This window comes from Aquarana catesbeiana, linkage group LG06, assembly GCF_042186555.1.
Source record: "Aquarana catesbeiana isolate 2022-GZ linkage group LG06, ASM4218655v1, whole genome shotgun sequence".
Lineage (NCBI taxonomy): Eukaryota > Metazoa > Chordata > Amphibia > Anura > Ranidae > Aquarana > Aquarana catesbeiana.
In genome coordinates this window covers 231258868-231281557 of record NC_133329.1, presented here as the reverse complement: position 1 = coordinate 231281557, position 22690 = coordinate 231258868, and the positions used below count along the sequence as shown (strand labels likewise).

Below are 22690 nucleotides of genomic sequence, written 5' to 3'. Positions count from 1 at the left end.
CACCTAGATTGGTGGGTGCGCATTCCGCTACATATGTAATTTAAAAGCACCCAAATGCAGGGAAGGAGGGAAAAAAAAAAAAAACACACATTTAATATAATACATTTTTTTAATCAATCCTTACAAATCCACACGTTCCCCTCCCTCCCCATGACCTAATCAAAAAACCAACTGTCAAAAATCTTCCAGGAGATAATAATCCATAAAAATGCTGTTACATTTGTGTCCATACCCGATCCCAGTGTGCGGGCACTCAAAGGTATTAACCACTTGCTTACTGGGCACTTAAACCCCCCTTCTGCCCAGACCAATTTTCAGCTTTTACGGCTGTCACTCTTTGAACGACAATTGCGTGGTCATACAACACTGTACCCAAATTAAATTTTTATAATCTTTTTCCCACAGAGAGAGCTTTCTTTTGGTGGTATTTGATCACCTCTGGGTTTTTTATTTTGTTAAAAATAATTTTAAAAAGCCCAATTTAAAAAAAAAAAAATACAAAACCGTTTTATATTTTGTTAATAAATTTTGCAAACAGGTAATTTTTCTCCTTCATTGATGTAAGCTGATGAGGCTGCAATGATGGGCACCGATGAGGTGGCACTGGTGGGCACCGATGAGGTGGCATTGGTGGGCACTGATTGCTGGCACTGTTATGCCCGGATTCATGGCACTATGGGCACTGGCAGGCGGTACTGGTTGGCACAGATGAGGTGGTTTTCCTCTTCCTTTTCGGGACCGATGTCCCTTGCACAGAAGCCGGTGATCAGCTTTTTTTCTCCTCATGCTGTTAGCGTGAGGAGAAAAAAAAAAACCATTACCGATCTTCTGTTTACATCACGTGATCAGTTGTCATTGGCTGACAGCTGATCACGTGGTAAGGGGCCGGGATCGACCCCTTACTCTGATCTGTGATCTCCCGAGTCTCCTTGACTCGGTAATCACAGCGCGCCCACTGCAGGGGGCGCGGGGAGCGTGCAAAGGGGGGGCGTCTATTGACGGCCTCCTGGCAAAGTAGATCCGCACTGTAGCTATCATTCGGCTATAGCGCGGATCTGAAGGCGTTAAATATGTGAACCAGATTTGTACTAGGGGTCAGTTGCAGACCTTTGATGGGTGAAAACAAAAATATAATCTGCCTAATTCATATCTGTTCAGATTTCTGCAGCTTAGGCATGCTTTCACCACTCAATTTGAGAGCTCTCAAGTGGCTTTCTATACTTCGACTCTGGAGGATTTGCTCAGAGACGAATCTATGATCAAGCCTTTGTCCAACATATATAAAGAATTACTCCCAATGTTCACACGGTATTGGTAACGCTCAAAGCTAAGTGGGTGGGAGATTTAACTACACTAGATACGCAAGATTGGGAAGAAATGTGGTTTCTGCTAGGGACAGACTAGTACAGTTCAAAATTATGCACTGTACTTCACACCCATGTATATACACAAAATATATCCATCTATTCCAGCTTCCTGCTGGAGGTGTGCCTCACCCTCAGCAGACTTTATCCTTGTATTTTGGAGCTGTCCCCAGATAAAAACATTTTGGAATGAGGTCACTACATTTATTTTAACTGTCACTACCATTCAGATCCCATTGACATTGGAAGTGTGTTTGCTAGGACTTGTCAAACCACCAACTTCTCACCGGAAAGTCAGAACCCTTCTGGGGTTATTACTTTATTACGCACGCAAGGCCATTGTCCTCAGGTGGAAATCCTCTTCTGCACCCTCAATTAACTTTTGGAACCGGTTGGTCAATTTAGCCTTGCCATTATACAAGGCCACTTGCCTGTCTCCAAGAAATTATGGGACATATGGGTAGAATCCCCATCTACAAATGCAGATTCTCTGGATGACTAGTCAGTACTTTGATATGTAATTAACCATAGCTCATGTAGTGGAACTGTACATATATGCTTCACTTGGTGGATATTTCACTGGGTCTCTAAGATTTGGGAGTGTTTGTATCTCAATCAATAAGTCAAGCTCTGAAGGTTGTTTGTGGAAACAGGAAATCCCTGTGCTCCAGCCTGCACAGGTGGTCCAAGTGTACTAATTTTTGGTTGTGTTTTAGTCTTATTTGTGTCCAAGCCTGGGTATGCCCAATAGGCTCTGTTATGTACTTCACTTTGAAAAACTGCAATAAAAACAATTAAAAAAAAAATGCTGCGGTAATATATAAGGAAATGACTCCCCATACAAATAATCAGAGGTCAAGCCCATGACTGATTTCTGGCTTGATTGTGTCTGAGTATACAACAGAAACGTAGTACGCCTATGAATGCAACTTTACATATAATATTTATAGGCACTAAGTGCACAAATCTTCCACCGATCACCTACTCAGTCTAATGCCGCGTACACACGAGCGGACTTTACGGCAGACTTTGCCCGGTGGACGGGATTTCATCTGACAATTCGATCGTGTGTGGGCTCCAGCGGACTTTGTTTGCTCAAAAGTTGGACGGACTTAGATTTGAAACATGTTTTAAATCTATCCGATGGACTCTTCTTACTAGCGGACAAACCGGTCGTCTGTGTGCTAGTCCGACAGACTCAAACTGACGCATGCTCTGAAGCAATTACAAGACGGAAGTGCTCGGTCTGGTAAAACTAGTCTTCGTATTGAAGCTAGCACATTCCTCTTCTGTGATCTTTTAATACAGCGCTTTTTTTTTTCTTTATAATGCGAGAGGAATTAAGTTGTTTTGGTGCTTTTTATTCACAGAGTTCTCACAAACTACTTTATTCATGATTTATCCTCATGCCATGACTAATATGATATTTTTTAAAAGCCAGATCTCCATAAAGTATTAAATTAGATTTTGGACTCATCTTTTTTTTTTTAGATTTAAACACTATTTTACAATGTGTGCTAAATTATGCAAAATATTTTTTTATTTAATTTTATTTTTGTAGTTTCAAGTTACCACAATAACCTTAATATTTTGTGTTGTTTTAATGAACCTTAATGAGGTTGGTGTCCCTTGTTAATTAGACATAGGGGGGTGTATTTTCCAAAGGCAAATTAATTTTTCACTACAAGTGCAAATTGTACTTGGAATTGCACATAAAGAGCATTTGGAAGTGCATTCCCTATGGATCTGAGGGGCACATGCAAGGAACCACAAAAAAAACAAAAACTTTTTCTTGCACATGATTGTATGATAAAATCAGCAGAGCTTCCCCTCATTTCAGTTCTTCCCCTCAGGTTTACAGCGACTGCACTTCCAACAAGTGCACTTGCAGTGCAATTTCTAAAGTGCACTTTTCACTAGTACTTTGCACTTGATTTTCTAAATGATTTAGTTTTTTGGAACAAACACACACAGGGGTTGATTTACTAAAGGGAAAAAGACTGTGCACTTTGCAAAGTGCAGTTGCCCTCTGCAAGACCAGTTGCTCCAGAGCTTAGTAAATGAGCAGAAGCTCTGCTGACTTCCATCATCCAATCATGTGCAAGCAAAAATGCTGTTTTTTTTATTTTCCTTGCACAGGATTGGGTACTCTTTGCAAAGTCAAGCCTTACCTCATTTACTAAGCTCTGGAGCAATTGCACTTGCAGAGGGCAACTGCCCTCTGCAAAGTGCACAGTCTATTTGCTTTTAGTAAATCAACCCCATAGTCTTTTTGACCTGTACCTGCCTACTCCCAAACAAAATGTCGTTTTGTAATCAAAACACATAGTCAATAATGTAAGGTAACTAAAAATTCCATTTATTTTGGTAAAAAAAAAAATTAGGAAGGCAACACTGAAGACACTTTTGGAATCTGTGAAGCCTTTCGTCCCCCAGGACACACATGAAGTTTGAAGACAAGAAAATTGGTCTCTTGCGACTAGGGAGCACAGTCAGACCAGACAGAAGCCAGGCAATCACTTTCGACTCTTCCGTGGAGGCTTCCCTGCACGCTTCTCTGCAGCCTTCCCTCCATGCTTCTCTGCAGCCTTCCTTGGAGGCTGTGCCTCTGGTGGTGTACTTGGGGCAGGAGGAGGAGGAGGAGGAGGAGGAGGAGGAGTGGCTTCATCTGCTAGATAGGTTGTAGCAGTATGCTGCCCTCTCAAGGCCTGCAAAATCAGACCCTCACAGAGGAGGCGTTGCTCCTTTTCCAGTTCCAGCAATCTGCTGGCCATATATGTCCCATACGCCTCCTCTGCATTGGGTGATGTGCTTATTATTTGCTTGCTTCACGAATGAGGGCTAGGGATTCCTCCTCAGTTTGTGTCATTCTTCTGGGCCTTTTGGTGATAATGCGGAGGGGAGGCACCTGACACTCCGTGCGGCTTCTACTGGGCCCAGCCACAGCCTCCTCCTCTCTCCTACTGGGCAAGGCCTCCTCCTCTCTCCCACTGGGCAAGGCCTCCTCCTCTCTCCCACTGGGCAAGGCCTCCTCCTGGCTGAGGTCATCCTGTGTCAAAAAAAGGGACATGGTTGTAATTTTGGGTTACGCAATCACACACAATTTTCAGCTCATGACTTGCAAATCTAATTCTAAACAAATAGTAAAGGCTATCTATTTGACCCCACCATTATTCCAGCTGATCAACAATATCTGAAGTAGATAGGCATGCGCACAGGGTGTGCCAGGTGTGCCTGGGCACACCCTAATCGCCTTGTGTGGTGCATATTCCCCCCTGTTTAGACCACTGATATTTCATCCCAAAAAAAAAAAAAGTTACAAAATAAAATAATTTTAAAAATAATCTAATAAAACTACTGACACGGTCCACTGCCCTACTGACACCATCAGTACATATACACATGCATATGTATTTGAGCTTTGGGGTGCACACCCTAATGCAAGAGGCTGCGCACACCTATGCAGAAGTATATTTTTGGCCACTACTGTCTAGTGATATGTCTACATATTAATATTTGTGATGCAGTCATTTTTTATGAAGCACTTTAAAATTTGAGACGTTAACATCATTAATATTTACACAATCACAAATTCAACAAAAAAGGATACCTGGCTGAAGCTGGGCGCATCTACTTCATCAAGGATGAAAAGGCCCAGTTCTTCCTGGGACTCCTCAGCTGGGGTGGAGGTGGATGGAAGGCTGGAGGGAAGGGTGGGGGGAAGGGTGGAAAGTGATTGCCTGGCTTCTGTCTGGTCATCCAGGAATCGCAATTTGTGGTAGTACCACAGCTTGGGTACATAAACTTGGTCGGCTGCTGCTCCGGATCTGAGCGACTCCTGGATTTTATTGTGTTCCCGCTTATACATGTTTCGCAAGATACCAATTTTCTTGTCCACAAACTTGAGGTCTGCCTGGGGGACTCGAGTCTTCACAAATTCTAAAAGTGTGCCCAGTGTTGCCTTCCTTACATCTCTATTGTAATATAGTGGGTGTTTGACCTCCCACAGGTTTTTGTTTTCCTGATATAAATCTATAAATCTGGACAAAAAATCTTCCTCCTTAAAGGGATTCATTTTTGCTGAAAGACAAGACACAAAATCAAAACTGTAATGTCAGTCAGAACTCCCAGGATTATTTTTGGAAGAATCTAGGGGACACATACACACACACAAAACCAAACAAATTCAAACACACACACACACCCCCCACGTTTAATCTTACCTTAGTTTCTGACACTCGCTACTTCGACACGGACATACGTAGGCCATCGTAATAGCTTTATATACACTGCGCATGCGTCATGCTCCGCCTGCGTCGCCCGTCCCTGACGTTCTTTAGTACGATTTGTCCCCGCCCCTTCACTCTTCCTTGCGCAGTGGGAGTAGATAGAGAAAGATGGCGGAGAGATTAACTGGAAGTAGCGCGGAGGAAAGCCCGGAGCCACAACCATCAACATCCCGGAGGAGATATAAGGCCACCAACATGGCTTTTGAAGAGATGGTGGAGATGGTGTCCATATTGAGAAGGGAGGACTACGATGGCAAAAAAGGACCGTACACACGACCGAATATGCGTAAGGACAAAATAATGTCCTCAGTTGTCACCGATCTAGAAGCTAAATTTGGCACAAAACGGTCTAAAGAACAATTGAGGAAGCAGTGGTCTGACATCAAAAGTAGGGAGCCAGAACAATATTGGCGAATAAAGAAGCTGCTTAAAAAAAGTAAGTACTTGTTGTGTGTTCCTAGTGAGATACTTAACTTGCATGCTGATCCATATTTTTTTCGTTTATACAGCATCGTTCGTAAAGACCGTTCTTTGTAAAATACATATGATACTAAGAAAATGACGTTATTTTTTCGCCAAATACGATGTTACAGGGTTGGACATACATTTAGGTCTTGATAATTTGTCGTATTCCCAAAATTTGGTGATGTGGTGTAGATGTGTTTGAAAATATAACGCTTCTTCAAAAATGATAAAGTGACACAGCAGCTGTTTCCACATCTGGACTCACGAGCACTAGTGTACTATGTGACCATATAGAAATTTTTGAGGGGTAATACACATAGGAGATCATTGAGGTGTCTGCATCTGTGAAACTTGCATGAAAATGTGTATTGTTTATAATTGTTGTTCAGAGGGAATTTTCATCCTGTCTTCTAAATTTTTGTGTACAAAATAAGGCAATTGTCCACAACTCATATCCAACGTTTCATATTAATTTTAAAAATAAAAAATATCACTGTGTTTTAACTATACATTTTGTTTAATTCTCATAGGGGAGAAAAGACTCAGACAACAGTCCAAGGATCCCAGGACCCCCCCAAGTCACCAGCCTGAAGCTGAAGATACCCCAAGCCCCAGCCCAAAGCCAACGCCCACCCGACGAGCTGGAGGAAGGAGAGGTGGAGGAAGTGTGCAAACTTTTAACCCCACCAAGTGAGTGACTGACACCCCAGCTTAAGGTAATCTATTTAGGCGTGCATATTTTAACCCATTTTTTATCCACACATTTTAGGTGAGGTTCTGGTTGTGGAAGGCCAAGCGGCAGAGCCATTCAGCACAGACAGTGCACAAAGACTTATTGGCCAGATAATGTTGTGGATTGGCCAAATAGATTGAATGCGTGACCAAATTGACAGCATGAAGATTCGGCTGGACACCATGCAACAGGAAATGAAGAACATGATTGATGTTTTGGGCAGAATATAATAACGTTTTGCCTAAAAACATCAATCATGTTCTTCATTTCATTGTCAAGTTTGTTTTTTGTTATAATTTTGAAGTTTTTGCATTAAAAATAAACCAATTTGCAGATGCACACGGTGTGTCATCATGTGCTATCTTCCATCAGGGGATAACAATGTACTTGTTTTGTGTTTGCAACCCCTTCATCCTAAAAATGTTAATTTGTGAGAGGTACAAAGCGATTGCACACACAAAACACGTACATTGGTCCCCCATGATGGGAGATAGCACATGTTGACGTGAACTGTTTTTAATACACAATTTTTAGCATCTGCAAATTTGTGCCTTTACAAGGGTGACATCACCAGCACCGTTATTCACACATGTTGAACTTTGTAAGTTCTTTTTTTTTTATGTATGTTTTTAAAAAACACTGTTAAGTGTAATTTTGTAAACAAGGTCTATTTTTTTAGAAATATGCCTTAAATAACCAAAAAAAAAAAAATATTTTCCAAAAAAAAAATATTTTCCAAAAAATGCACCTTTCAATGTGCACACAGTAAAATGTTTTAACTACTACAATGTGTGTGGCTGATTATTTATCAATAAGATGTTTTGCTAATTTTTGTTTGGTTACAGTGACAAAGGGCCTTATTAAATAAAGGGAAATGCACTTGGCACTACTACAAGTGCACTAGGAGACAGACAAAACTAAATGCAAACAAGAATAAAAACAAGATATTTGAGCCAAAATTTATTTTCTTTATCTTTTTAAGAAATTAGAGCTCTTCTTGAATAGCAATGGCCCCCCGACCATTAAAATAACTGACATATCGGTCACGCACTTGACGTGCGGTTTGGGGGGCCAAGCCAATACGGCCAATTTCCAGGCCTGTGAGAGTTTGGTCAACTCCGGGTCCGGCCTCAGGCCCAACAGAGGTCATATATGTAGCGGAATGCCTTCTTAAAAAATTATGGAGTATGCAGCAAGCCAGTATGACATGATTTAGTTTATAGTCCGCCAGATTTATGGCCGAGAGGAACAAACGGAACCGGCTGGCCAGAATCCCAAAGGCATTCTCCACAACTCTTCTTGCTCTGGCCAGCCGGTAATTAAATACCCTCCTTTCAGGGGTGAGTGTTCTTTGGGGGAACGGCCTCATCAAGTGCTCGCTGAGAGCAAATGCTTCATCAGCGATAAAAACTGAGGGGAGTCCATCCACATTCTGGTCATCAGGTGGCAATCCCAGGCCACCAGTCTGGAGACGCTGGCACAGCTCGGTCTGTGCAAAGACTCCTCCATCAGACATCCGGCCGTTCTTCCCCACGTCCACAAACAGAAAGTCCAAATGTGCCGAGACCACCGCCATCAAAACTACACTATGGAACCCCTTATAGTTGTAGAAATAAGACCTCGAATGGGGTGGTGGCACAATGCGGACCATGCTTCCCATCAATCGCCCCGTCACAGTTGGGAAAGTCCCAACGGTCAGCGAACTGGGAGGCCACAGTCTGCCATTCCTGTGTACTGGAAGGAAACTGTGGAGTGAAACCAAAAAAAAAAAATAAGATAAGTACTTTTAAACATAACTTGGATATCAGACACAAAAACATTCTTGAACAACAGCAGTCGAACATTATTAATATGCTTTTTTGTTAGTTTAATTATAAAAAACATAAGGCCCACTTATAAGATTACTCACCCCCTCTGATGGCCCATTGAACAATTTTAATGTGGGGGGAGGGGTACTAATTTGGTTAAAAAACACACCTGACAGTTACAAACATTTGAGGGGGTGGGGGAGGGGTACTAATTTGGTTAAAAAACACACCTGACAGTTTCAAACATTTGAGGGGGTGGGGGAGGGTCAAACAGTACAATGGAGCTGACAATATACATTGTTCAAGGGACTATAGGCTAGAGATATAAATGGACCCAGAATTGCATGGTGGGGGGGTTATTGAAGGTAAATATGCATGTAGGGCAAAAAAGGATTAATGGAAAAAAACAGGCATGCATGAAGATAAAGGGGACATTCACAGCATATTCCCAGCATGGTAATTAGGTAACGAGGACATTTAGACAATACATTAGCAAACATTTAATACATATCATGTAACGTTAAAGGATAAAGCTTACCTTCAATAGTCCTTCTGCAGGACCTGAATGATGGCAGAACAGGTCTCTGGGATTATGATCCCCAGAGCCTGGGGTGAGATGCCTGTCCAGAACTTCAAGTCCTGAAGACTTCTCCCAGTCGCCAAGTAATGTAAAGTGGCAACTAGCCTCTGCTCCGCAGTGATGGCTTGCCTCATGCAGGTATGCCGATATAGGGGGTCAGCATAGCCAGCAGACGTTCAAAAAAGGGGTCCGTCATCCGGAGATAATTCCTGAAATCCTCAGGATTATTCTCACGGAGCAAAGGCATATGCGAGAATTGGTCACGCTGGCGCAACCAATTCTTCATCCATGAACTCCTCCTCGCCCTTTTCATGGACTGGACTCGGGTCAAAGTATTAACCCCAACACCAAGTCCCCACGCAGTACGAACTCGAGAACGAGTACGTCCACGCGACATGGCTTCAAAACGGTCGGCTGGTCAAACAAACTTATAACAAACGCACTGAAGAACAGCAAGGCCTATGAAGAACGACCTGAAAATCAGGAACGAGCGGACCAGAACGGCCTGCTAGGCAGGTTACGAACTGACCAACACGCACTGAAAAGCAGATACAAACCTCACAAGCACAAACTGAACCGCAGAAAACGATCGAAATAAGCTAAAGTGTGAAAAGCGCGAATCGTCTCTAACCAAACGTCTACTAACACGAGATAAACACGAGATTAGCAGAAGGAGCCCAAAGGGTGCCGTAGTGGGGCTTGAACTTCCTTTTTATAGTCCCGTCGTACGTGCTGTACGTCACCGCGTTCAAAACCAGCGGACTTTTGGAGTGATCGTGTGTGTCCAAGTTCGTCCGTTTTTAAGTCCGGTGCACCTAGCGGACAAAGTCCGGTGAAAAGTCCGCCGAGCAAAGTCTGCCGTAAAGTCCGCTCGTGTGTACGCGGCATAAGTGTAAAGCTTTCCATACAAAGAGTTTTTGGCTGAGCTTATTAGTCTGGAACAAGGTTTCTATCGGGCATCACGTGTGTCCATCAAAATCCTGTAGTATAAACCAAAGCAACATTACAGGGTTCCCCTGCAATGTGGGGCCCAGGTAGGGCTCCCAAGGTTTTACCAAGGTTGTATCGATTAAAATTGATTGAAGAGCATGAAGTAAAATAATAAACTAGTTAAGCTATTAAGAATCTCTTTGTAAGGGAGAAAAGGTCTATCGCCTTAGGACACTTGCACAAAACTCACGTGGAAGTTACCAATCTAACCTGTATGTACATATTATTTGCAGCCTTCTCATCGCCATATTATACTCTACCAGTAGTCCCGCTTTGTTTTGGAGCCTCTATTTTATTAAACGGTTGTTACTGATGATCTATTTGAACTCAAGTACAATGTCATGTCATTCTATTTTGATGCATACCAGTAAATAAGGAATTAAAAAAAAAAAAAAAAAAAAACTCAGAGTGGGATACGTTTATAGGGGGGATGCCCAGGGTGTGTCCTCAAAAGCTTTGCCATTGTTCAGTCACCAGAAAGTGCCAGCCTATAACCCAGGGTACTGTATGATTTAAAGAAGCTTCAAAAGTTATTCACAGATGGAATACTTTCGCATGTCCCTCATGATTTCCTTTGCAATATTGCTAGAAAAATAGGATTTTTTTAAAACAGCTTACCTGTAAAATCCTTTTCTTTCGAAGGACATCACGGGACACAGAGCCACAGTAATTACTGATGGGTTATATAGGTATCACTGGTGACTGGACACTGGCACACCCTATCAGGAAGTTCAACCCCCTATATAATCCCTCCCCCTTGCAGGGATACCTCAGTTTTGTAGCCAAGCAATATAGTGTATTAGAAGAGGGGCGGGACCTCTGTGTCCCGTGATGTCCTTCGAAAGAAAAGGATTTTACAGGTAAGCTGTTTTAAAAAATCCAATTTTCTTTCTCGAACATCACGGGACACAGAGCCACAGTAATTACTGATGGGATGTCCCAGAGCAATGCTACCTGAGGGGGGGGGAACCACGACCAAGTAGGGTGCAATCAGACCTGAGGACCCTGTACCGCTGCCTGCAGCACACTACGCCCAAAGGCGATATCCTCATGCCTTCTCACATCCACCTGATAGAATCTGGTGAATCTATGAACTGAAGACCAGGTTGCGGCCTTGCAGATTTGAGCCATAGAGGCCCGGTGATGCACTGCCCAAGAAGCACCAATAGCCCTTGTGGAATGTGCCCTGATCTGAAACGGAGGAATCTTCTGTTTCAAACCGTAAGCTTGAATGATCAACTGTCGAATCCATTTAGAAATGGTAGCTTTTGACGCTGCCTGTCCTCTATTGGGACCCTCTGGCAGCACAAACAAAACATCCGTCTTGCGGATCTGAGTAGATGCCCCTAGATAGGCCTTAACTGCTCTTACTACATCCAATGAATGTAGAGATCTCTCTTCCGGAGAACAGGGATCTGGAAAAAAGGAAGGTAGAACAATGTCTTGGTTTCAATGAAAATCAGAAACCATCTTTGGTAAAAAACTAGGATGAGGGCGTAGTACCACTCTATCCTTGTGTATAATCAAATAAGGCTCCTTACAGGAAAGAGCTGCTAATTCTGATACTCTTCTAGCAGAAGAGATGGCCATCAGAAAAATTAATTTCCTTGTCAACAAGACCAAAGGAATCTGACTCATTGGTTCAAAAGGCTGTTTCTGTAACACAGCCAGGACCAAATTCAAGTCCCAGGGGTTTAGGGGCGCTTTAACCGGAGGATTAAGACGCATCACCCCCTGCTTAAAGTTTCGGACCAAAGAATGGGAAGCAAGTGGCCGCTGAAATAATACTGATAAAGCAGAAACCTGGCCCTTGATGGTACTCAAGGCCAGCTTCATCTCTAATCCCATCTGCAGAAAATCAAGGATTCTACCTATGACATATTTCCTGGGATGCCAACCTCTGGATTCACACCAGGTTATATAAGCCTTCCCGACTCTATGATAAATCATCCTGGAAGCTGGCTTCCTTGCATTAATCAAGGTAGATATGACAGGACCTGAGAGCCCACGACTCTTCAGAACGTGGGTCTCAATAGCCAAACCGTCAAATTTAGTGTTTGTAAGGCAGGATGGAACACTGGACCTTGAGATAACAGGTCTGGGCGTACCGGTAGGGTCCACGGGGAACCCACCGTCATCCTTACTATTTCTGCATACCAAGTCCTTCTGGGCCAAGCGGGGGCCACCAGAAGTACCGACTTCCTTTCCTGCCTGATCCTGCGAAGGAGTCGTGGTAGTAGCAGAATAGACGGGAATGCGTAAATCAGTGAGAACCGATGCCACGGAATCACCAACGCATCCGTCCCGCATGCAAGAGGATCTTTTGTCCTTGCCACAAATCTGTCTATCTTTTTGTCGAATCGGGATGCAAAGAGATCTACATCTGGAACCCCCCATCTTTGGCATATGGCCCAAAAGACGTCGGGATGCAGAGACCATTCCCCTGGAAGTAACTGCTGGCGACTTAGATAGTCCGCCTGCCAATTTTTTATTCCCGGGATGAAAACTGCCGATATGCATGGCACATGCATCTCTGCCCAGACTAAGATCTGGTTCACCTCTTTTTGAGCAGCTCGGCTCCGGGTGCCTCCCTGATGATTGACATAAGCCACTGCTGTGGCATTGTCGGACTGGATCCTGACCGGACAACCCTGTAGCCTGATAGTCCAGGCTTTTAGAGCTAGATGTATCGCCCGGATCTCCAGAATGTTGATGGGTAAGGTCCTCTCTGTTTTGGACCATACCCCTTGGACCGCAGCCTGTTCCAGAACTGCTCCCCAACCTGACAGACTGGCATCTGTTGTTACCACCGTCCAGGTAACCGGTAGAAAGGATTTCCCCTTCTGCAGGTTTTCGGGTATGAGCCACCAATTGAGGCTCTGACGCACCGCATGCGACAGGTGCATCGGAAAGTCTAATGCCTGAACCTTCTTGTTCCAGGTCGACAGAATACTGTGTTGCAGCATTCTTGAGTGAAACTGAGCATAGGGAACTGCTTCGAATGAAGACACCATCTTCCCTAGTAGCCTCATACAAAGGTGGACTGAGGGACCCTTCTTGGTCCTTACTGTCAGAATCAGCTCTCTCAAAGCAGTGATCTTTGCCTGGGGTAGAAATATCTTCTCCTGGCTTGTATCTATAATCAGACCTAAATACTCCAGTCTTCTTACTGGTTTTAGGAAAGACTTTTCTAAGTTGAGGATCCAACCCAGGTGTTCTAGATACCTGACCGTGGTCAAGTTTCCCTTCAAAGAGGCTACCGACCGGTCTATCAAGAGCAGGTCGTCTAGGTATGCTATGACAGCTATACCCTGAGCCCTTAATCTGGCCAGAGGAGGAGCCAAGATCCTTGTGAACACTCGAGGTGCAGTGGCTATCCCGAAAGGCAGAGCCACAAACTGGAAATGGCGCCCTCCTACCTCGAAGCGCAGAAACTTCTGATGAGCAGGAAAAATGGGCACATGCAGATATGCATCTCTGATGTCTATTGATGCCAGAAATTCTCCTCCCTGCAGGGTGGGAACTACTGTTCGAATTGATTCCATGCGGAAGGATTGAATCCTTAGGAATCGGTTCAGATCCCTTAAGTCCAGAATGGGCCTGACATCCCCATTTGGCTTTTGGACCGTAAAAAGGTTGGAATAGAAGCCCAATCCCTGGTCCTTTGCGGGAACTATCATAATGACCTCCTGCGACAAAAGTCGCTCTAACGCTAGAAGGAGCGACTGCTTCTTCTCTGGGTCTCTGGGAACATTTGATCTGAGGAACCGAGGAGAGGGGAATTCCTGAAACTCCAGCTTGTACCCTAAGGTTACCGTGGAGATTACCCATCTGTCCTGGAAGTCCTCCTGCCAGAGCTCTGAGAACTGTCGCAGTCTTCCCCCCCACTCGAGTGAGCAGGGGCGCCCCCTCATGCAGAGGTCTTAGTGTTTTGCCTAGTAGGCTTCTTTCCCCAGGACTTCTTTTGTCTCTGGGGTTGACTCTTGTCTCTGGACCCCGATGGAGGCGGCCGTCGAGACTGCCTGGAGGCTGAAGCCCCCGGCGCTGGGGAAAGAGTCCGTTTGAAAGAGGGACGCTTACTCTTCTTCTTGACAGATAAGAGAGTGCTTTTCCCACAAGAGATTCTCTTGATATAGTTATCCAAGTCCTCTCCAAACAACCTTGCACCACGAAATGGAAACCCAGCCAGTAGCTTCTTACATGGTGCTTCGGCTGACCAATTTTTCAACCATAGGATTCTACGTATATGCACCAACCCCAGTGAAAGACGGGAGGTTTGCACGATAGAATCTCTAATGGCGTCAACCACAAAGCATAAGGCCGCTGGAAGGTTAGCAAACCCCTGGGCCTGCTGTTCAGGTAATACTTTGATGACCTGCTCAACATGGTCTCTTAAGTATTGACAGACTCCAATCGCTGCTACTGCAGGTTGGGCCACTGATCCTGCTAAGGAGAAAACATCCTTCAATAGGGATTCCATCCTTTTATCTACAGGATCCCTGAGCATCTGAGCATTGTCTACAGGACAAGTCAGGCTATTATTTACGGAGGAAATGGCGGCATCAATAGCCGGTATTCCCCACATTTTAATAAACTTTTCTTCCATCGGATAAAGTGTTGAAAACTTTCTCGGCGGAAAAAAACGTTTGTCTGGGTGATCCCACTCAGAATAAATAAGCTTTTCAAGTAAAAGTATGAACAGGAAAAGCATGTGCTGCTTGGAAAGGTTTCAGTGACCCCAAAGCAGAAGAGGATTCTTTAGCAGTTTCAGGTATGGGCAACTTAAATGTGGAGCGGACCAATCCAGTGAGGATCTGCACTAAGACTTTCTCCTCTTGGGAAGTCGCAGAGGGTACCTCTCCACCTGAATCCTCCGAAGAGGAATCATCCATCCCATCCCGATCCTCTGAAAGGGATTCATCTCCTTTATCCCAGAGCTCCTCTGTCTGAGGGTCTTGGGGAACAGAGGAAAGCCTAGTGCGTTTTCTTCCACTGAGTGAAGACGTAATCACGGCCATTAATCTTTCCTCTAGACCATTAATGGTTGAGGAAAAAACCTCTTGTGTAATATATACAGGGGCTGAAGTGCCAGAAGCAGGTGTAGCCCCTGACCCCGATGGCTCTCCCTGGCTAGCCATCCCTGGCCCATCTTTAGGGGGGGGGAGGATGCTGCCGACAGGGGGCCCTCAGAACCTGAATGAGATCCCCTAGTGTCTCTGGTTCCTGGGGTGCTTGAACCTCTTCTACCCATAGTGCAAAGCAACAAGGTGTGAGGTATACAAATGAACACTGCCCGCTGAGCGATGTAGTCTGGCTAAAAGCCTTGCTACCCAATGCTCAGTCTGGTGTTACTTCAGTAAATGCTGCCTAGGAGAATGCCTGTGTCCCACCTTACATGCGACCGTCAGCTCTGTGTCTCTCAGAAGGCTGCGTGCACCTGTACAGAGTGCCTTTAATAGCCTGCAGCTGGCCTGAGTGGGAGTCTAAGCACTCTGTGCTGACGTCCCACCCCCTCCTCTACCGCCCCCCCCCCCCTCGAGTTTTGAAAACGAGCGCTTCCCGTGCTGCCGACTCTCCTGTCATGCTTCTGGAGAAAGGCTGGGGATGGGGGGGGGGGAGGGAGGGAGGCTGGTAACAAGATCTGCCTGAACGGCTATCTTGAGAGATGGTGGCCATTAGGCCGCAGAGCCCGGGTGGTATAACCACTTTCTAGACCCCTGTGGCCCCTCTCTAGCCTGGGGGGGAACATTCAAACATGAGAAATCCCCCTTTCCACCTTACCTGTTTGCAGCCTGCTTGGGACATAAACAGCGATTACAACACCTGAGACAGAGTCAGCATGTGTAGGTTTGTGCTCTTGGCAGCCCCCGGTGGTCACAATAGGCATAGCATGCATTTACCTTAAAGGAGAAAAGCCACTAGAATTCAAAAATTCTGTGGAATCTCCTCTTACCTTATCCAGCCGCAGGGTGCCGTTTACACAGACCCAATCTTCACCTCTCACGGTGGGCTCCGTTTGAAAAAACCGTCAGAGACTGGGGCCCCCATCAGTAGGGGGATCCAACAGTTCTGGGACCGTAAAGCACCTCGCCAGAAATTAGGAAGTTTAAAGCCATTTTCTGATCTACGGGGTCCAGCTCTCTAAAAAGAGAAGCATTACGGGTAAAACCTTGTTTCTTCGGACACGAGGCCCGGGTACCATTCAATTCGGCCATGAAAAGACACTTTGAATGGATCCGGTTCGCCTGGCTTGCCCCAGTATAGGATCTTAGGATATTCCCTTTGGAGCTCAGCACAGGACATCTTTACACGTCCATCACCTAAGACACTGGCGTAAAAACTGAGGTATCCCTGCAAGGGGGAGGGATTATATAGGGGGTTGAACTTCCTGATAGGGTGTGCCAGTGTCCAATCACCAGTGATACCTATATAACCCATCAGTAATTACTGTGGCTCTGTGTCCCGTGATGTTCGAGAAAGAAAAAAAGATTAACTGTGCAAAGCGCTACACCTTACTTCTACAACATGCTACACCTAAAATGGGATAGAGTGGAATACATTTATAGGGGGGGTGCCCAGGGTGTGTCCTCAAAAGCTTTGCCATTGTTCAGTAACCAGAAACTGCCAGCCTATAACCCAGGGTACTGTATGATTAAAAGAAGTTTCAAAAGTTATTCACAGATGGAATACTTTCGCATGTCCCTCATGATTTCCTTTGCAATATTGCCAGAAAAAAAAAAGATTAACTCTGAAAAGCGCTACACCTTACTTCTACAACATGCTACACCTAAAATACTTAACGCTCAAGGCACACCATCTACATGTTCACTGATGGAACCAATGGTCATGATTCTGTCATCCTCTCAACTCCTACAGAGGAGCGAGGCACTGGTCAAAACCATCTCACAGCACTAGTTTGTTGGTATAGGAATATAAATAGCCACCCCTAATATCTTCTCCCACCACTGCACCAAAAAAATAAATAAAAATTGTGTATAATAAAAAATTGAAAGATAAAAAGTTGGATCCGTGCAAATGAATGTAGGTGCAGATAAAATGTAGAACTGCTGCCTCTACAGGTGGAGTGTACTGAAATGAGAGTGAAGAAAATGTAGGTGTGGCGCTGAATATACTAATATTCAGTTTATTATGTGGACATGTGCCCAATGTGACATGCCGAACATAAATAAAATAGAAAATTAATGTGATTAAATGTATTTGAATGGTGTTACAGCCTCTGGTGGCTGTTTGGTAAAGTGGTTACAGTGACCAAATTCTTAATAAAATATGCTAATATTCAATTCTTGTTATATATAAAAAAGGTGACTAGTATAACATACATTGCATAAGTGAATTTGAAAAAAGTGCAAGATGCAGAAAAGTGCTTGGTGAAAAGAAATATGAAATATGCTAATTAGCGACAATAAGCTAGTTAACAAAGTGACTTGTGCTAAAACAAAAAACAAAAACCAGTCCTTGATGAGAAAACAGTATTGCTTTTGAAGGTCTTATTAAAAAAAGAAAAAATGATAAACGAAACAAGAAAGGGGGATTAGTCCTTCCAAAATAGACAATATTGTTAAAAACAGATATTCTTGTTCAAGTGCTGGCTTGGTGACAGTGCTTCTTAATTGTGCTCCTAATGTGCATACACTCACCGGATAGCCTCACCCCTACAGGGGTATTGCATGATCACAGTATTTGCCACTGTGTAGCAACTTTTGGCAGCTCTGGTTCGTGTCTTTAGTGTTGATGTCAATGGATCCAGCGCCGTCTTCACCCCAGCTAGTTTTTCACTAGCCTTAGGGTTCCCGACGCTGGCATCTTAAGTGTGGGCACCCGGCTGTGACAGCTTGTGGGTTCAGGTGTGAAGATATCTCCAATCCTGTGTCCAGGACTTCCTGGAGACCTGCAGAGTGTGTGTCCAGGTGTGTAGAAATGAAGCTGGCCTTGAGCACTATCAAGGGTCAGTATTTTTTCAGAAACAGATTGTCTCTCATTCCCTAGTCTGGACCTTTAACCGGGAGGCACTGCGTTTAAATCCGCCAGTCAGGCCACCCGTGTGTCCATGGGATTTGAATTTGGTTTTGTCTGTTCTACAAAAACAGCCTTTTGAACCATTACACCATGTTTCTTTGTGTCTTTTGACCAAGAAGTTGGTTTTTCTTGTTGTCATATCCTTTGCCAGGAGGGTATCAGAATTTATGTAAAGAGCCATACTTAATTGTTCACAAAGACAGGGTGGTGTTGCGTCCTCACCCGGCTTTCTTAACTAAGGTGGTATCAGGGTTCCACCTAAACCAAGATGTGGTCCTACCATCCATTTTTCCAGATCCACAGTCCACAAGGAAACATTGTTACACTCTCTAGATGTTGTTAGAGCAGTCAAAATCTATCTGGAAGCGACTGCTCAGATACGGAGGACTGATTTTCTGTTTGTGTTGCCAGACGGTCCCAGAAAGGGCCAGGCAGCATCGAAGTTTACTATAGCTAGGTGGATTCGACAAGTTATTGTTCAGTCCTAAGGTTGGGAAAAGAAAATTCCTCCTTTTCAGGTTAAAGGGGTTGTAAATGTTTGTGTTTTTTCACCTTAATGCATCCGAGTCATACACGCTGTGTCTATGGACGCAGCGTGTATGACAGGGAGCGCGCCCGCAGGCTAACCCCCTCGGGATAGAGCTTCCCAGCGGGAGGTTAGCTATTGCGGGGAGGAGCCGAGACAGCCGCCGAGGGACCCCAGAACAGGAGGATCGGGGCCATTCTGTGCAAAACGAACTGCACAGTGGAGGTAAGTAAAACATGTTTGTTATTTAAAAAAAAAAAAACTAACCCATACAACCCCTTTAAAGCACACTCAACTAGAGCAGCAAGTGCTTTATGGGCAGTGCATCACCAGGCCTCCATGGCGCAGATCTGCAAGGCTGCAACTTGGTCTTTGGTCCATACATTCACTAGATTTATCAGGTGGATGTAAGAGGGCATGAGGATACCGCTTTCGGGCGCAGTGTACTGTAGGTCCTCACGTCCAATGGTGGTCTTTTCTGATCTGTGTCTCCCTCCCCTCAATTTGGGCATTGCTATGGGACGTCCCATGATGTAATGAATAGAGCTCTGTGTCCCGTGATGTATGAACAAGAGAATAGGATTTTTTAAAACAGCTTACCTTTAAAATCCTTTTCTTGAAATTACATCACGGGACACAGAGCACTATTCATTACATCATGGGTTAGATAGCCACTGGCAACCATAATTGTAAGGAGAGTTCCTCCCCTATATAACCCCTCCCATATGGAGAGCACCTCAGTTTTTTAGCAAAGCAATAAGTATATCGATGTGTGTGTGTGTGTATATATATATATATATATATATATATATATATATATATACACACACACATATACACACACACACATATATATATATATATATACACACACACATAGAGATGCTTATTGCTTTGCTACAAAACTGAGGTGCTCCAGGGTTCTTGTTTTATAATATAAGATGTGCCATGTACTTTAATTCATTTACGGTTACCACAAAAGACACAAGGGTACATGCTAGAGCTGCACGATTAATTGTTAAAGAATCAAAATCATGATTCTACTCCCCTCCCGATCTTAAAGCAGCATTTCCCGATTCTACGTAACAAGTGCAGAAAAAGTTCTCTGCTCACCTTTTTTTTTTTAACAGAGATGTTTATTGGAGATCAAATCAGCATAACAATATCATATCAGCAGAGAAATACATATAATGACGTAGATAGAGAGAATGAGAGCAATCCGGGACGCCGGTCCCAGTTGAGGGTTGATATAACAAAGCTATCAGAAGGTTACCCTAACTCCAATCAGGATTTGTTTATACATAGTATTAGACAATTCTACTCCTTTAATCCCACAAGGTAATATGAGGGTGTCCCACGTCAAGGGGGCGGGGGGGGGGGGGGGAGCAACTGCAGCGCTGAGTAACAGGGGCTAATATAATCTGTCATTTCATGTTGTGACATATTAACTGTTGGAGTCTATCCAACTCGACCAGATCTTGTCGAATTTTGCCAGGCACTGCCTGCTCTGATATGTAAGTCTATAGAGGGGGAGAACCGAGTTTAATGAATGGCGCCAGGCGTCTATCCTGGGTGGGTCCAACAATTTGCATTTGAGGAGGATTTCCCTCCTGGCATAAAACAGGGAGAATGTCAAACAAAGCTTAATATATCTGTCCCCCCTGTACCTCTTCAAAATGACTAAGTAGGAGTGTCAAAGGGTCTAGAGGCATCTGAGTCCCACACACCACCGTCAATGTTTCCACTACAGTCTGCCAGTACGGTTGGAGTTTAGGGCATGACCATACTATGTGCCAAAAGGAGCCTGGCTCCTGGGTACACCTAGGGCATCTCGGATCACGTTGGGGGTAGATTCGGGCTAGACGCTGAGGGGTATAGTAGGGCCTATGGAGGAATTTAAGCTGTAGGAATCTGTCTTTGGCCGCTATCATCGAAGGTATGTATGTGGAGACGCATTCCTCCCACTCGTCCTCGACCAGAGACGGGATATCAGCCTTCCACTTGTCCAGGGACTGGGTCGGCTTGGTGTCGTACGCCACCGTTCGGTATAAATATAGAGAGGAGCCTCCCCATGGTACTGGAAATCAGGAGACGCTCCACTGAGTCCGACTCCAAAATTAAGGTCTCTGGGAATCGGGCTTCAAAGGCGTGTCTCAACTGCGAGGAGCGGAACTCACATGATTTAGGAATTGCGTAGAGGGACCTAAGATCAGTAAAAGGCAGCAGCTTCCCGTCTCTAGTAATATGCTTCATGGTTGTGATCCCCTTCCATGCCCACACTGAGGGATCCAGCAGGGTGAAGAAATGAAGAAGCATTGGGTTTCCCCATAGGGGCATATGGGGGGAAATGTGGAAGGGCTTCTTATAAATTGCTCTAGCCTCTTGCCAAGTCCTCACCGTAGTCTGCATAGTGACAGTGATGGCCGGGCAGGCCCCCTGCCCCTAAAGACAAGATTACTAAGGGCAGCATATGAACCCAGTATGGCCGCTTTGAGGGTAACTGCCAGATTCAGTCTGGGCTGGGAGAACTACCACCACACCATGACAAGGACGGCGGCCCAATAGTAAATCAGAAAGTTGGGGAGCGCCAGTCCACCACTCGAAAGGGGGAGGTATAATATGCGCTTTGCCACCCGTGGGGGTCTCCCAGCCCAGATGAAGCAAACCAACACCCCCTGCAATCGCCTGAAAAAAGTCTTAGGGAGATTGGCGGGTGTGTTTCTGAAGAAATAAAGAAATTTAGGCAGGAATACCATTTTTTCACCAGATTGACCCTTCCAACCGACGAAAGAGCTCGCCAGACAGTACACTTAGTGATGACTTGTGCCATTAGAGGCTGCAGGTTATGTTTCACGTAGTCTTCGATCTCGCTAGTGACCTTAATCCCCAGATATTTCATGTTGTCGACCCACTGAAGCTGCGTCTAGATGTCGGGCCTAGAGGACGAGGGGCGAAGGGGGAAAAGTACTGATTTGTCCCAGTTTATGCGTATGCCTGGGAATTCGCCAAATTTATTAAAAATGGAAAGAGCTTTGCGAAGGGATGTGGATGTGTCAGCTAGGTAGAGGAGAGCGTCATCTGCATAGAGGGAGATTTTCTCCTCTATGGTCCCGACACGAATAACCCTGACCTCCCCATCGAATCTATTCAAAGCGGCTAGGGGCTCCACCGCCAGGGCAAAAAGCCCCGGGGATAGAGGACAACCCTGTCGAGTTCCTCGCTTCAGCTGGAAAGAGTCTGATAGGCAAGCGTTGGTGTACACCTTGGCTTGTGGACTTACAGCATTTTAATCCATAGCTGGAACTTGGGACCAAAGTCAAATTTGGAAAGGACTGCCCATAAATATTCCCATTCAACGGAATCAAAGGCCTTTTCCGCATCTAGGGAGGCCACTGCACCCTCATCCTCACACCTCGCTCTAGCTATGTGAGTGACGAGTCTTCTGATGTTGATGTCAGTGCCCCTGCCTGGCATGAATCCCATTTGGTCTGGGTGTATCAAGGCCGTAATAACTGTATTAAGTCTATTGGCCAGAATTTTGGCCAGTATCTTTGCGTCAACGTTTATAAGAGAGATAGGTCGGTATGACGAGCATAGGGAAGGATCCTTACCCGGTTTTGGAATCACTACAATGACTGCCTCGCCCAAAGAGCTCGGAAGGGATTGGAGTTCCGCCGCATTAGTCATCATTGTTTGGAGCCTAACGGTCAAGACATCTGGGTACTGCTTATAAAATTCTATAGGTATACCATCTAGGCCGGGGGTTTTACCCGGCTGCATGGTTTTAAGTGCCTTAAGTGTTTCCTCAACTGTTATGGTTTTGTCCAGTTCCGCCTTATACTTATCGGTCAGGACTGGGGTGTCAACATCTTCCAGATAGGCCGCCAGTTCATCCCCA

General features: G+C 44.8%; 1 protein-coding gene across 7 annotated transcripts in view; it reads right to left on the bottom strand.

Moving 5' to 3' along the window:
* Positions 1-22690, bottom strand: part of NPRL3 (NPR3 like, GATOR1 complex subunit) — a 309508-nt gene that overhangs the window by 159455 nt on the left and 127363 nt on the right. The window lies entirely within an intron of this gene.